Source organism: Thalassophryne amazonica, chromosome 18 (assembly GCF_902500255.1).
Source record: "Thalassophryne amazonica chromosome 18, fThaAma1.1, whole genome shotgun sequence".
Classification (NCBI taxonomy): domain Eukaryota; kingdom Metazoa; phylum Chordata; class Actinopteri; order Batrachoidiformes; family Batrachoididae; genus Thalassophryne; species Thalassophryne amazonica.
Window position 1 is genome coordinate 20,376,624 of NC_047120.1, and position 12,495 is coordinate 20,389,118.

Genomic DNA, 12,495 nt, shown 5'->3' on the forward strand with positions numbered 1-12,495 from the left:
CTGTTTTTCATACAATATGATCAAAGGACATAAGTGCTCGTAGTCTAAGAATCACCCTTGTACGTTCTGCCCGTGTTTGCGTGGGTTCTCTCCGGGTGCTCCGGCTTCCTCCCACATCCAAAGACACACAGATTAGATGGACTGGAAACTTTAAATTGTTTTAGGTGTGTGTGCAGGTGTGTGTGTGTTTGTTTGTCTGTTTGTGGCCCTGCAACAGACTGGCATCCTGTCCAGGGTGTACCCCGCCTCACACTCTGACTGCTGGGATAGCCTCTAGCCCCCGCAACCCTAAATAGGACTAAGCAGTTGAAGATGAGCGAGTGAAGTTTTATATTTGAACTGTGAGTGTTCACATTAGATCAAATTTCTTTTTTTTTTTTTTTTCGTCACACCGTTGAGTCACAATTCTGCTGTTTTGTGCAGAGTGTGAACATGTTAATTTTGGTTTTGGGGTCACATGCACACAGAAAATGTCCAGATTCGATTTCCCAAAAAAAAAAAAAAAAAAAAAAATTGTTCCAATCACCTTGCGTGGGTTCTCTTCCGGGTGCTCTGGTTTTCACAACTTGAATCCTCATGAAAAAAATACACAAGTTTGCCAAAGGACAAAAGTCAGCTCTTTTCTGGATTTCAATTAATGCTCCAGATCCACAAACGCACAAAGGCCACTTTTCATTTATTATATAGATGTAGGCAACCTGTCCATTATCTAATCCAGTAGGTGGTGATAAAGCGCATAAAAGCTGGTTTGCCAACTGTAAAAACAAACCAGCGAGAGCAGTAGCGACAGTTTGTTCAGGTTCACTCGTTACCAGTTTTGTTGTGTGTTTTTGGCTGGAAGAGCCGCGGACCGGGGAGGATGTCTGCATCGATCGGTGGACGAGTGGAGGCGGTTGGCAACGCCTCTGGGTAGTCAGGAGCGGGGAGCTGGCAATGACGTGTCAGGAAGTGAGGGTGAGGAGATGGAAGGTAGCGGGAGTTTTGAACCATGGATTGAGTACAGGGGGACTAAACGGAAAAAGAATCAAACACATCGAGTGAGTGATGACGAAACATTTGTACACACTTTGTACTCCTCACTCCTTTCCGAGGAGTCCTACAAAAGTGGTGCCAGCACCGGTACTGGTGCCAAAAGCTGGGGAACAATCTGTTGAGTGTAAAAACTGTGATAAACGTACTGACCAAACACTGGGTGTGGATAAAAATGCTTTTGTTCTATTCATGGTGGAAGTTATTAACTGTTCAGCGCAGACTATAAGCCGGACTGAAAGAATCAAATTATAGTCAAGTCAGCTGAGAAATACTTGGATATAACAGGTTTTAATTGGAAAACAGTGAGGAATATTTTAAATGATGACGTCCAGCAATCTCAATCTCATGCATTGGTTGGTTCAGCCTGATGGTGTTACTTTAATTGCAGCGGAATGCGAGGAGTTTAATTACAAATGGACAGGAATTTAAAAAGTATATGTCATGTAAATTAAATTATGTAATTAATGTCCACCCAGACGTCATATGTGTTCAAGAAACGTGGGTGATACCAAAGCTGGATTTTACAGTTAAAGGATACACAGCTGTGAGATTGGATAGGAAAGAGGGTGAAGGTGGTGGTGGTGGGGTGATCATCTTCATCCAAAGGGGACTTCAGTACAGGGAAGTGGAGAAAGGGGAGTAGAGTTGGAGCAGCCGGCGAAGATGTGGAAGGGAGTCTGAGGGAAGGTTGTCTGGTGTGGAGATTTTAATTCCCTTCCAAGATGGCGCCACGTGAAGGCACCCTGGTATTCTGGTGCTCCCTGTTTTGTCTGTTTTTGTGTGTGAATCGTGTGTCATCATGTCCCTACACCCGCGAGGAGCTTCTAAACATCAAATCATCAACACCCACGGACATTACGCCAGTTTTTTTGGTGCCTGGAGCTATGTCTCGAACACTCGGGTTCTCAGCACAGGATCTCCACAGGGCTGTGTCCTTTCCTCTCTGCTCTTCTCTCTGTACACTAACTGCTGCACCTCCAGCCACGACTCTGTAAAGCTCATCAAGTTTGCGGACGACACCACCCTCATCAGACTCATTTCGGATGGGGATGAGTCTGCTTACAGGAGGGAGGTGGACCGGCTGGTGACCTGGTGCAGCAGCTACAACTTGGAGCTCAACGCCCAGAAAACAGTGGAGATGATCGTGGACTTCAGGAAAGCCACAGCCCCCTCTCCCTCACCAACAGCCCCATCACCACTGTGGTCTGTCACCGCTTCCTCGGCACCACCATCACCCAGGACCTCAAGTGGGAGTCAACCATCAGCTCCCTCATCAAGAAGGCCCAGCAGAGGATGTACTTCCTGCGGCAGCTGAAGAAGGGCAAGCTGCCTGTCCAGCTGATGGTGCAGTTCTACACGGCCATCATCGAGTCCATCCTCTGCTCCTCCATCATGGTGTGGTACGCCGGGGCCACAGCCAGGGACAGACACAGACTGTAGCACATTGTGGCCTCTGCTGAGAAGGTGATCAGCTGTAGCCTTCCATCTCTCCACGACCTACACGTCTCCAGGACTCTGGGCCGAGCAGGTCGGATCACAGCTGACCCTTCTCACCCTGCACACGGTCTGTTCAAACCACTCCCCTCGGGCAGGAGGCTACGGTCCATCCGGACCAGAACCTCCTGCCATAAGAACAGTTTCTTCCCCTCTGCCGTTAGACTCATGAACTCCTCATAACTCAGTCACCTTAAGCTTAACTCTGTCACTTTATCATCTTATCACGGGTCACTTTAGACAGTGTACTTTGGTTTTTAATTGCACTCATCCCACTGCACTGTTTTTTCTGTTTTTGTTTTTCTGTTGCACACAGCCTTTCATATTTCATATTTCTTTTTTTTTTTATCTTAGATTTTATCTTATTTTGACACATGTTATATTTTATCTTAGCATTTTATCTCTTCTTAAGGTTGCACCATTGTACCGAAGCAAATTCCTAGTCTGTGAATCCTGTTCACTGGCAATGGCAATAAACTTCTTCTGATTCTGATTCTAATGCCCACAGCACACCGTGGGGAGAGACGGATGGTAATGGGAGAACCTTAGCAGAGTTTGAGGAAAAAGAGCTCATCTGTATGAATGATGGAACAGGTATGAGGGTGGATATAGTAAGGGGTACTGAATCAGCTCTTGACCTCACTATAGTAACAAAAGACATTGCTGATAAGTGTGAGTGGGACATACTGAGGGATAGTACTGTTGGGAGTGATCATTATCCAATTGAAACTCAGATAGGAGTCCAGTTTGTATGTGATTCTGGGGTGAGAGGGGACAAGTGGTTCTTAGACAAGGCAGACTGGGATAAATTTAAGGCGGTCAGTGAAGTCAGTGAAGAGTTGTTGCTAATGGTTGATACAAATCTGGACATTGATAATTTAAGCACAGAGATCATTGGCACTCCCAAAATCTAAGCCTAAAACTCTGAACAGAATTGTCCCATGGTGGACAGCTGAGTGTAAGCAAGTTATCAAAGAGAGAAATAGAGCTTTTAGATGTTTGAAAAGGACACACAACTTTCAGAACCTGATTAACTATAACATATTCCAGGCAATGGTGTGGAAAACTGTTAAGAATGCTAAAAAGATGTGTTGGAGGAAGTTCTGTAATTCGATCGGCTGAACAACCCCAGTAGAAAGAATCTGGGGGAATGATCAAGAAAATGAAGGGTAATGGAAGAGTGTATAGGTACCCAGTGCTGAAGGATAGCCAGAATGTGATTACTGACAGTAGAGAGAAGGCGGCAGTTATTGCAAGAACGCTAGCTAAAGTACATAGTACGGATAATTTAAACCAGGAAGAAAAAAGGAGTAGAGAGGGCACTGTTAGAACTTATCGGTTTGAGTTTGGAAATGAAGGTGGGGAAAATGATGCTCTTAATGTAGATTTCTCAAGGTCCGAGTTCAGTAGAGCTCTGAGGAAATTAGGAAAAACCGCACCAGGACAGAATGGAATCTGCTGCATTATGTTGAAAAACTTGACTGGTAAAGAAAGGGAGGTGGTGTTAAGCCTGTATAATAAAATTTGGGAGGCAGTAGTGATTCCGGTGGAGTGGAAGAAGGCTATTATTATTACCATCAAAAAGCCTGGTAAAGATCCTACGCAGCCATGTAATTATAAGCCAGTTGCGCTGATGTCTCACATGGGGAAAACTATGAAGAAAATGATAAATGACAGACTGACATACTGGATTGAAAGCAACAGTAAGATGGAGAGTTACCAAAGCAGGTTCAGAAAAGGCAAATGGACAATGAATCCACTTCTTTGTTTAGAGTACGACATTAGAAAAGCACAAGTTAACAGAGAATCTGTGATAGCTGTTTTCCTCGACATAGAAAAGCATATGACATGTTGTGGAAGGATGTCCTTCTAATTAAATTTAATCAGTTTGGCATTAAGCAGCGAATGTTTCAGTGGGTGAAGGCGTTTCTGTCTGATAGATTAATAGCAGTGAAGGTAAATGGCATCTTGAGTGACTGCTATCAAGTAGACAATGGTACTCTACAGGGTAGTATTATCAGTCCTTTATTATTTTCTGTTATGACTAACGGAATGTTCGTTGACATTCAAAGCTATGCTGGTGTGGCACTGTTTGCGGATGACGGGGTGATCTGGAAAAGGGAGAGAAATGTACCTTACATTATGAATATGGTGCAAGAAGCCATAAATACAGTCCAAGAGTGGGCTCTTAAATGGGGTTTTAGGATATCAGAGGATAAAACAAAATTTGTACTGTTTACTAAGAAAAGAACACTACCGGACCTGAAATTACAACTTGCTGGTAAAACCTTGGAGAAGGTTGAGTCGTTTAAATACCTAGGACTATGGTTTGATAGGACTTTAACAGATGATTGATAGGTGTAAGAAGGTACTGAATGTGATGTGTTTGTGTGGTGTGGACTGAGGAGCCAGCAGGTTGGCCCTGAAAGCTATTTATGGGTGATTCTTAGACTTTGGGCACTTATGTCCTTTGATCATATTGTATGAAAAATAGAAAAAAGGGGAAATTTCACACTTTTATAGTTATCTTTACAATGAAAGTGTTAAAGAAATTTGTTCTAGTAGTCTATGATGACTTTTTCACCTTTTTTCAGCATCATTATATGCAAATATTGCCGTTTTGTGCTTGTCCCACACCCAGACTTTTGATCTTCAATGATAAAAATGAATGGTAAAGAAACGTTTTTTTCTAATGTTTTAAAATATCTCTGAATAAAATATCAGTAAAATAATCAAAACATAATTGGGGTATTCAATGTCATACAACTGTTGATTTTTTTTTTTTTAAACAAAATGTAGTTGTCCCACACTATTGCCATAATTTCCACCACAACACTGTAATGTCCCTAAACAGTTTGTATGAAAGATTGTTTGGGTAGCTTCTACGGAGATAAACAGTGACATCAGAGCACATGTATATAGCGCCAAATCACAACAAACAGTTGCCCCAAGGCGCTTTATATTGTAAGGCAATGGTGTGGTGGAAATTACATTTACAAGGCCAATAGTGCCCGTAGTTAAAGAATCACCCTTATACTGGTCTGATAAGGTCATTGTTGGACAATGGCTGCATGGTGTATGGGTCAGCTTCTACAACATCACTGAAACAGCTAGATGTAGTTCAAAATCCTTCGTCTATGCTGCGGAGCCACGAAAACTACTCCAGTTGAAGCCATCTAGGTTGAGATGGGAGAGATTCCGTTAGACCTTAGGAGAGATCAACTGGCTCTAGTGTATTGGACAAACATAAGGAGACATGATACTTGCCATATGACCCAGTCAGTGTTAGCACCCTGTCAAGAGAGAGAGAGACTGCTGCTATCTGAAGCTTTGGATGGATAATCAAACAGAAAGTGAAAGATATGAACCTGAACAGTGAAGCTCTCACTTACTGTAGTCTTCCCAGTGACTCCATCTCCATGGTTGTTTACAGATCCAAACATTGACTTAGGGCTACTGGAAGAACAGCATGACAATGTGGTGGACAACAATAGGGTCATGTTCTTTCTATGTGAGAAGTACAGTGAGACTACTATAGTCCATGTCGATGCATCAAAAAACACAGATGGGAGAGTTGGAGTGGCCTATGTCGTTCCTAGGTTAAATGTTGCAGTGGCAAAACAAATTACTGATGACCTTGCTGTATACACAGCAGAGTTACTGTCAATATGGCTGCACTACACTGGGTGACTGATCATGACATAAAGAATGCAGTAATGGCGTCAAACTCAAGTGTGGTGTTAGTCTTAAAAACATAGTCTTACACTAGACAAGATCTTGTATATGACATAGTATCCTTGACAAATAAGCTAACAAAATCAGGAGCTCTCACAACATTTATATGGGTCCCAGCTCATATAGGGGTCAGAGGAAATGAGCTGGCTGATACGTTTTCCAAACAAGTAGCAGGGAGGTCCACTATAGATATTGACATCAGACACAGTAGAGTTGAACTGAAGAGTTTGATCAAAGCTAAAAGAATTCGCAAGTGGCAGCACCTATGGCATGCTGGGCACACAGGGCACCATTTCCATGGTATTCAGCATACTGCTGGCAGGGGAAGGTGCACACGTCGAAACAAGAGAGGAGATTGTGTTCTCGAGACTGAGGTTTGGTCACACAGGACTGAATAGCTCACTGGTTAAGATTTTTTTTTTTAAACCCTCAAAATTGGGGAAAAATAAACATCCAAACAATCAAAAAATAAGATACACCAATAACAACATACAATAAAGATACACTAGAAAACTATAAAAGACAAAGTTAGTAAATTGATGAGAGTAAACTCAGCATACCATGGTTTAACAAAATTTTCGTGAAATAAGAGATATCTTAAAGAATCTGTGGTGTCATTACACTGAAATTCAATAGATAATTTCCTAAAATTATATTTTAAAAAATCCAGTGGCTTATCACCCTGCGACATCAATTTATCAAGTAGTGTGTTCTTAATGATCTCACCCTTTAAAACATAATGTGAAAGGAATCTAGATTTCTGGATTTCTTGCACAGGAGATGTAATAGACAAGGTTCTATGATAAAAGCTGTACGTATTCTTTCTTATAACATCAATCACTGTAGGGATTTGCAATTGTTTAGCAAATGTGAATAATGGTGCCTTTTTCTTAGACCCATAACATTTTTAATTATACTACCATGGGCAAATTTTAATGAAGCAATATCAGACCTGCACAGTAGGATGCAATCCATAGCATACAACATTGTGGGACAACAAACACTTTTCCATAAATATGATTTTACAGAAGTATGTTGACCTGGGTGTTGAAGTTCAACTGACGCTAACTTATACATGCTCCTTCTGCCAGCACTTATACTATTATTTACATGGTTGGTGTACTTACCCACAGAATCAAACTTGACACCCAGACTCTCCATATTAGTTTGTATGTAGATTTCACTTGACTTTAGATTAAATTTAGGAGGGCTTTTTAGTCGACTACAATACAAACTTGAGTTTTCTTTAAACCAAAATTAAACTGCCAGTCATCAGCGTAACTAGTTGCAGATATTAATCAGTGACTGGAGACCTGGGGCAGTTGAACTCAGTGTTGTTACATCATCAGCATACACACACACACACACACGTGTTGACTTTGTAATCAAAGACACCAGTATTTGTATTTTGCAAACTCATTAGCAGATCATTAATAAAGATATTAAAAGCAAGGGAGATAAACTTCCCAGCTTCATACCCTTAGTAACATGGAAAGAAGGGCTGACCCTGTGATTCCATCTGACACATGCATAGCTATTTTTATACCAATTGTGTAGAAATAACCAATACCTATGTGGGATTTTATCATACAATTTAAACAGGAGACCATCATGCCAAATTGAGTCAAAGCATTTCTCTGCAGCTAATCAACATATAAAGACAATAATTTCCTAAAATTATATTTAAAAAAAAAAAAATCCAGTGTCTTATCGCCCTGCGACATCAATTTATCAAGTAGTGTGTTCTTAATGATCAAGTGAAACCACGATTATTAAAAGATTCTATGGAATCGTTAATAAGAGATATCGCCAAATTTGTACTTAAACCTTCTCTAAAACCAAACTGAAAGTCTAAACCGGCATGAGTAACATTTTGGCAATTTTTGATTGAACAGAGCTCAAAGAAAAAAAGGTCTGTAATGTTCTGATAGACTGGGATCGAGTGTAAGCTTTTTTAATAGAGGAACTATTACACTTAGTCTAAAAATATCAGGTACTGCATCATATGATAACATCACAGAAAATAAATTAGTGCAGCCCAACTTGATCTGTTTTACCGCTATCATCTGGACATTTAGACTGGAGCACAGGTATGTAACCAAAATTTCTTTCACACTATGTAGTACACCCCATGTTAGTGTATCAGTTGGGTGACACCTGTTTACTTCATGAATGACTGATGTCATACATTAACTGTACAAGCTTCCTGTACAATTTACTATACTGTTGGGGAAATATCTTTAGGCTGCATTGTCCAAACCCTATATGGGTGATTCTTTAACTACGGGCACTACTGGCCTTGTAAATGTAATTTCCACCACACCATTGCCTTACAATATAAAGCGCCTTGGGGCAACTGTTTGTTGTGATTTGGCGCTATATACATGTGCTCTGATGTCACTGTTTATCTCCATAGAAACTACCCAAACAATCTTTCATACAAACTGTTTAAAGGGACATTACAGTGTTGTGGTGGAAATTACGGCAATAGTGTGGGACAACTACATTTTGTTTAAAAAAAAATCACAACAGTTGTATGACATTGAATACCCCAATTATGTTTTGATTATTTTACTGATATTTTATTCAGAGATATTTTAAAACATTAGAAAAAACTTTTCTTTACCATTCATTTTTATCATTGAAGATCAAAAGTCTGGGTGTGGGACAAGCACAAAACGGCAATATTTGCATATAATGATGCTGAAAAAAGGTGAAAAAGTCATCATAGACTACTAGAACAAATTTCTTAACACACTTTCATTGTAAAGATAACTATAAAAGTGTGAAATTTCCCCTTTTTGCTGTTTTTCATACAATATGATCAAAGGACATAATAAGTGCCCGTAGTCTAAGAATCACCCATATATTTGTTTTTGTTGTTGTTTTATTAAAGGCCTGAGAGACACAACCATGGTGGAGGAAGGGGCCAAATGTTCACCGGGGTACAGGAAGCTGCCATTGTAAACTTGGTTTTGGAAAATAATGAAATCAGATTACATGAAATTCAAAGCCACATCATCCAAGACAACACCATATTCAACAACATTCAATGAGTCAGTCTGTCCACATTGGCATGCACTCTCAAGCGAAACCAAAACAGACTGAAACAACTTTACGTATAAGGTGCATTTTGAGAGAAACTCTCAAAGAAACAAAGAGCTTACACGTGCATATGTGGATGTAAATACAATAATGACTGCAGTGCACTAAATGCAACATGTTTTCCAGTGTACTGAATAACACCATATTGACTTTTTGTTCTGTTTTCAGGGAGTACTGGAAATGGATGCTCTTGCAATCCCACATGAGCTCATCTTCACAGATGAGGCTGGCTTCAATCTAGCAAAGACCAGAAGAAGCGGAAGAGCCACAGAGCCATTATAGATGTTCCTGGCCAACGTGGTGAGAACATCACAATGTGCGCTGCCATCCCCAATACGCATGGTGTCCTCCACTGTCATGCCAACCTTGGAACATACAACACCACCCATATTCTCACATTTCTGGACAGACTCTACAACATTCTCATACCACCAGAGTGTATGAATGATGCAGACCATCGTTGTAGTATGGGACAATGTGACATTTCATCGTGCAGCCCCAGTCCAAAATTGGTTTGCTGACCTCCCACCATTTCTGAACCCTATAGAAGAGTTCTTTTCGGCATGGCGGTGGAAGGTATATGACCGGCAGCCCTTTGTGCGCATTCCTTTACTGCAGGCTATGGAAGAGGCATGTGATGAAACTGATGTGGGTGCGATTCAGGGATGGATAAGGCACTCAAGGCGCTTCTTCCCTCGATGTCTGGCAAGGGAAGATATTACCTGTGATGTGGACGAGGCATTGTGGTCAGACCAAGCTGTACGGTAAGATGCTGGCTAATTATTTTTGTTGCCTATATTTTTTTCTGTAATTTTCTTTTTCAGTTTACTGTTTTTATTTTTTTGGTGAGCATATTTTTGTTCATTCCAATGTAAATATGAGGCTTCATCATGGCGTTGCTTTGCGCCATGCGGCACCGCCGTGATGCGCGGAATTCCTCCGCACGTCTGTCTCAATGTGCCAAAAAAGTGCTGATGTCCACATCTTTTCACAATTCCTGTGCTAGTCAGACGACATCCCGGATAAAACACAGCGTCCAGTTTGGAAATGAACGGCACATTCCACTGTTAAAGGAGTTTTTGTCATGGAAAGAGGAGCGGAGGCTTCGCGCGGTGCCGCATGGCTCACAGCAACGCCGTGATGAAGCCCCACGGGACATGTTCTGGCATGTCCAGGCACATCCACAATTTCTCGGATAATCACTCGATGGAAAAACCACCGACAGCTGTCTGAACGCCATCTCAAAGCCGTCCTGAGAGACCAAAATGGAGGTGTTCCTTTGTCTCGCTCCATCAGGAAAACGGTCGTGACGCACGAAGCCTCCGCTCGGCTTTTCATGACAAAATCTCTTGTTAAAAGTGAAATCTGCCAGAAAATGGTTGATGTCCAGCTCTTGTGATAACCAGAGAAAGTGCACACGACGGTCTCGGATCCAAAGAGCTATCCGTTTAGAAATGATCCGGTGGTTTGTGGCTCTCGATGGCGGCACGGAGTGCGGCGCACCGAGCGTCCTTAAAGCCATAGTAACAGTCCTTATTCTCTGTGAAGCCCGTAAAATTTTCACTGAAAGCCAGATAAATTTTTCGAATGGTTTCCGGCTGCCAGTCTCTAACAGTTCCTGAAAAAATTCTGATGGAAAAAAAGCCCAAATCATTCCGCCATTTCCTGACAATGAAAATCGCCGAGGGGGTGGACCACTCCTCACTCAAAGCCTGCTCACAGGCGAATGACGCAACCGACAGGCGTGGAAAAACTCACACATGCACACAAGGGTACAAGCTTGTCTGACGCAATCACACGTGATTCAAATCCATATGGTTTTTGAAAAAAATAATAAGGTCGGATACTTTTCTAATAGACCTCGTATCTGCTGTGCAGTGGTGCACACAGTTCCGATAATTATCGAAGATAATGTTTTCATTAGCGGATTTTAAAACCATTATCGGACTAATTATCTTCCAATAAATTTTTGTCTGATAATTTTTAGACCGTTAATGTGGTAAACAAAGCTGAATAGTTACAAACACTTACAAAATTTAAAATCAGTTGAGCACCTACCTGTTAAATGTTTTTGTAGCAGATGTGTCATCCTCTGCAAACAGAGGATAGAAACAAAATGCTCTATGCAGTTTTGGTTGCAGTGCTTCATTTTTCAGGCTGTAGGAGGTATTTTGCAGTTTGGGTGTCTGGTTTTGTGAATTGTGTTAAGTATTTTGATGAAACCACACTACAAGGGCTGTCCATAAAGTATAGGTCCTTTTTATTTTTTTCAAAAGCTATATGGATTTCATTCATATGTTTTAACGTCAGACATGCTTGAACCCTCGTGCGCATGCGTGAGTTTTTCCACGCCTGTCGGTGACGTCATTCGCCTGTGAGCACTCCTTGTGGGAGGAGTCGTCCAGCCCCTCGTCGGAATTCCTTTGTCTGAGAAGTTGCTGAGAGACTGGCGCTTTGTTTGATCAAAAGTTTTTCTAAACCTGTGAGACACATCGAAGTGGACACGGTTCGAAAAATTAAGCTGGTTTTCAGTGAAAATTTTAACAGCTGATGAGAGATTTTGAGGTGATACTGTCGCTTTAAGGACTTCCCACGGTGCGAGACATCGCGCAGCGCTCTCAGGCGCCATCATCAGCCTGTTTCAAGCTGAAAACCTCCACATTTCAGGGTCTATTGATCCAGGACGTCATGAGAGAACAGAGACGTTTCAGAAGAAGTCGGTTTCAGCATTTTATCCGGATATTCCACTGTTAAAGGAGATTTTTTTTAATGAAAGATGTGCGGACGGGTCCGCGCGTCGGGACGCAGCCGGCGCAGTGCGGCGGCACAGGAAAAACACCTCCGTGTTGATAACCATTTGTAAAATCCAGGCGGCTTTTGATGGCTTTCAGTGGAGTGAGTATATGAGAAATTGTTTAACAGCTGGACATGTTCCATCTTGTCCTTAAGGCTTCCAACGGAGGTGTTTTTCCTGTGGCGGAGCGTCGCGGCAGCTGCGAGCCGACGCTGCAATCCGCCCGCACGTCTTTCATTAAAAAAATCTCCTTTAACAGTGGAATATCCGGATAAAATGCTGAAACCAACTTCTTCTGAAACATCTCTGTTCTCTCACGACGGTCCTGGATCAAT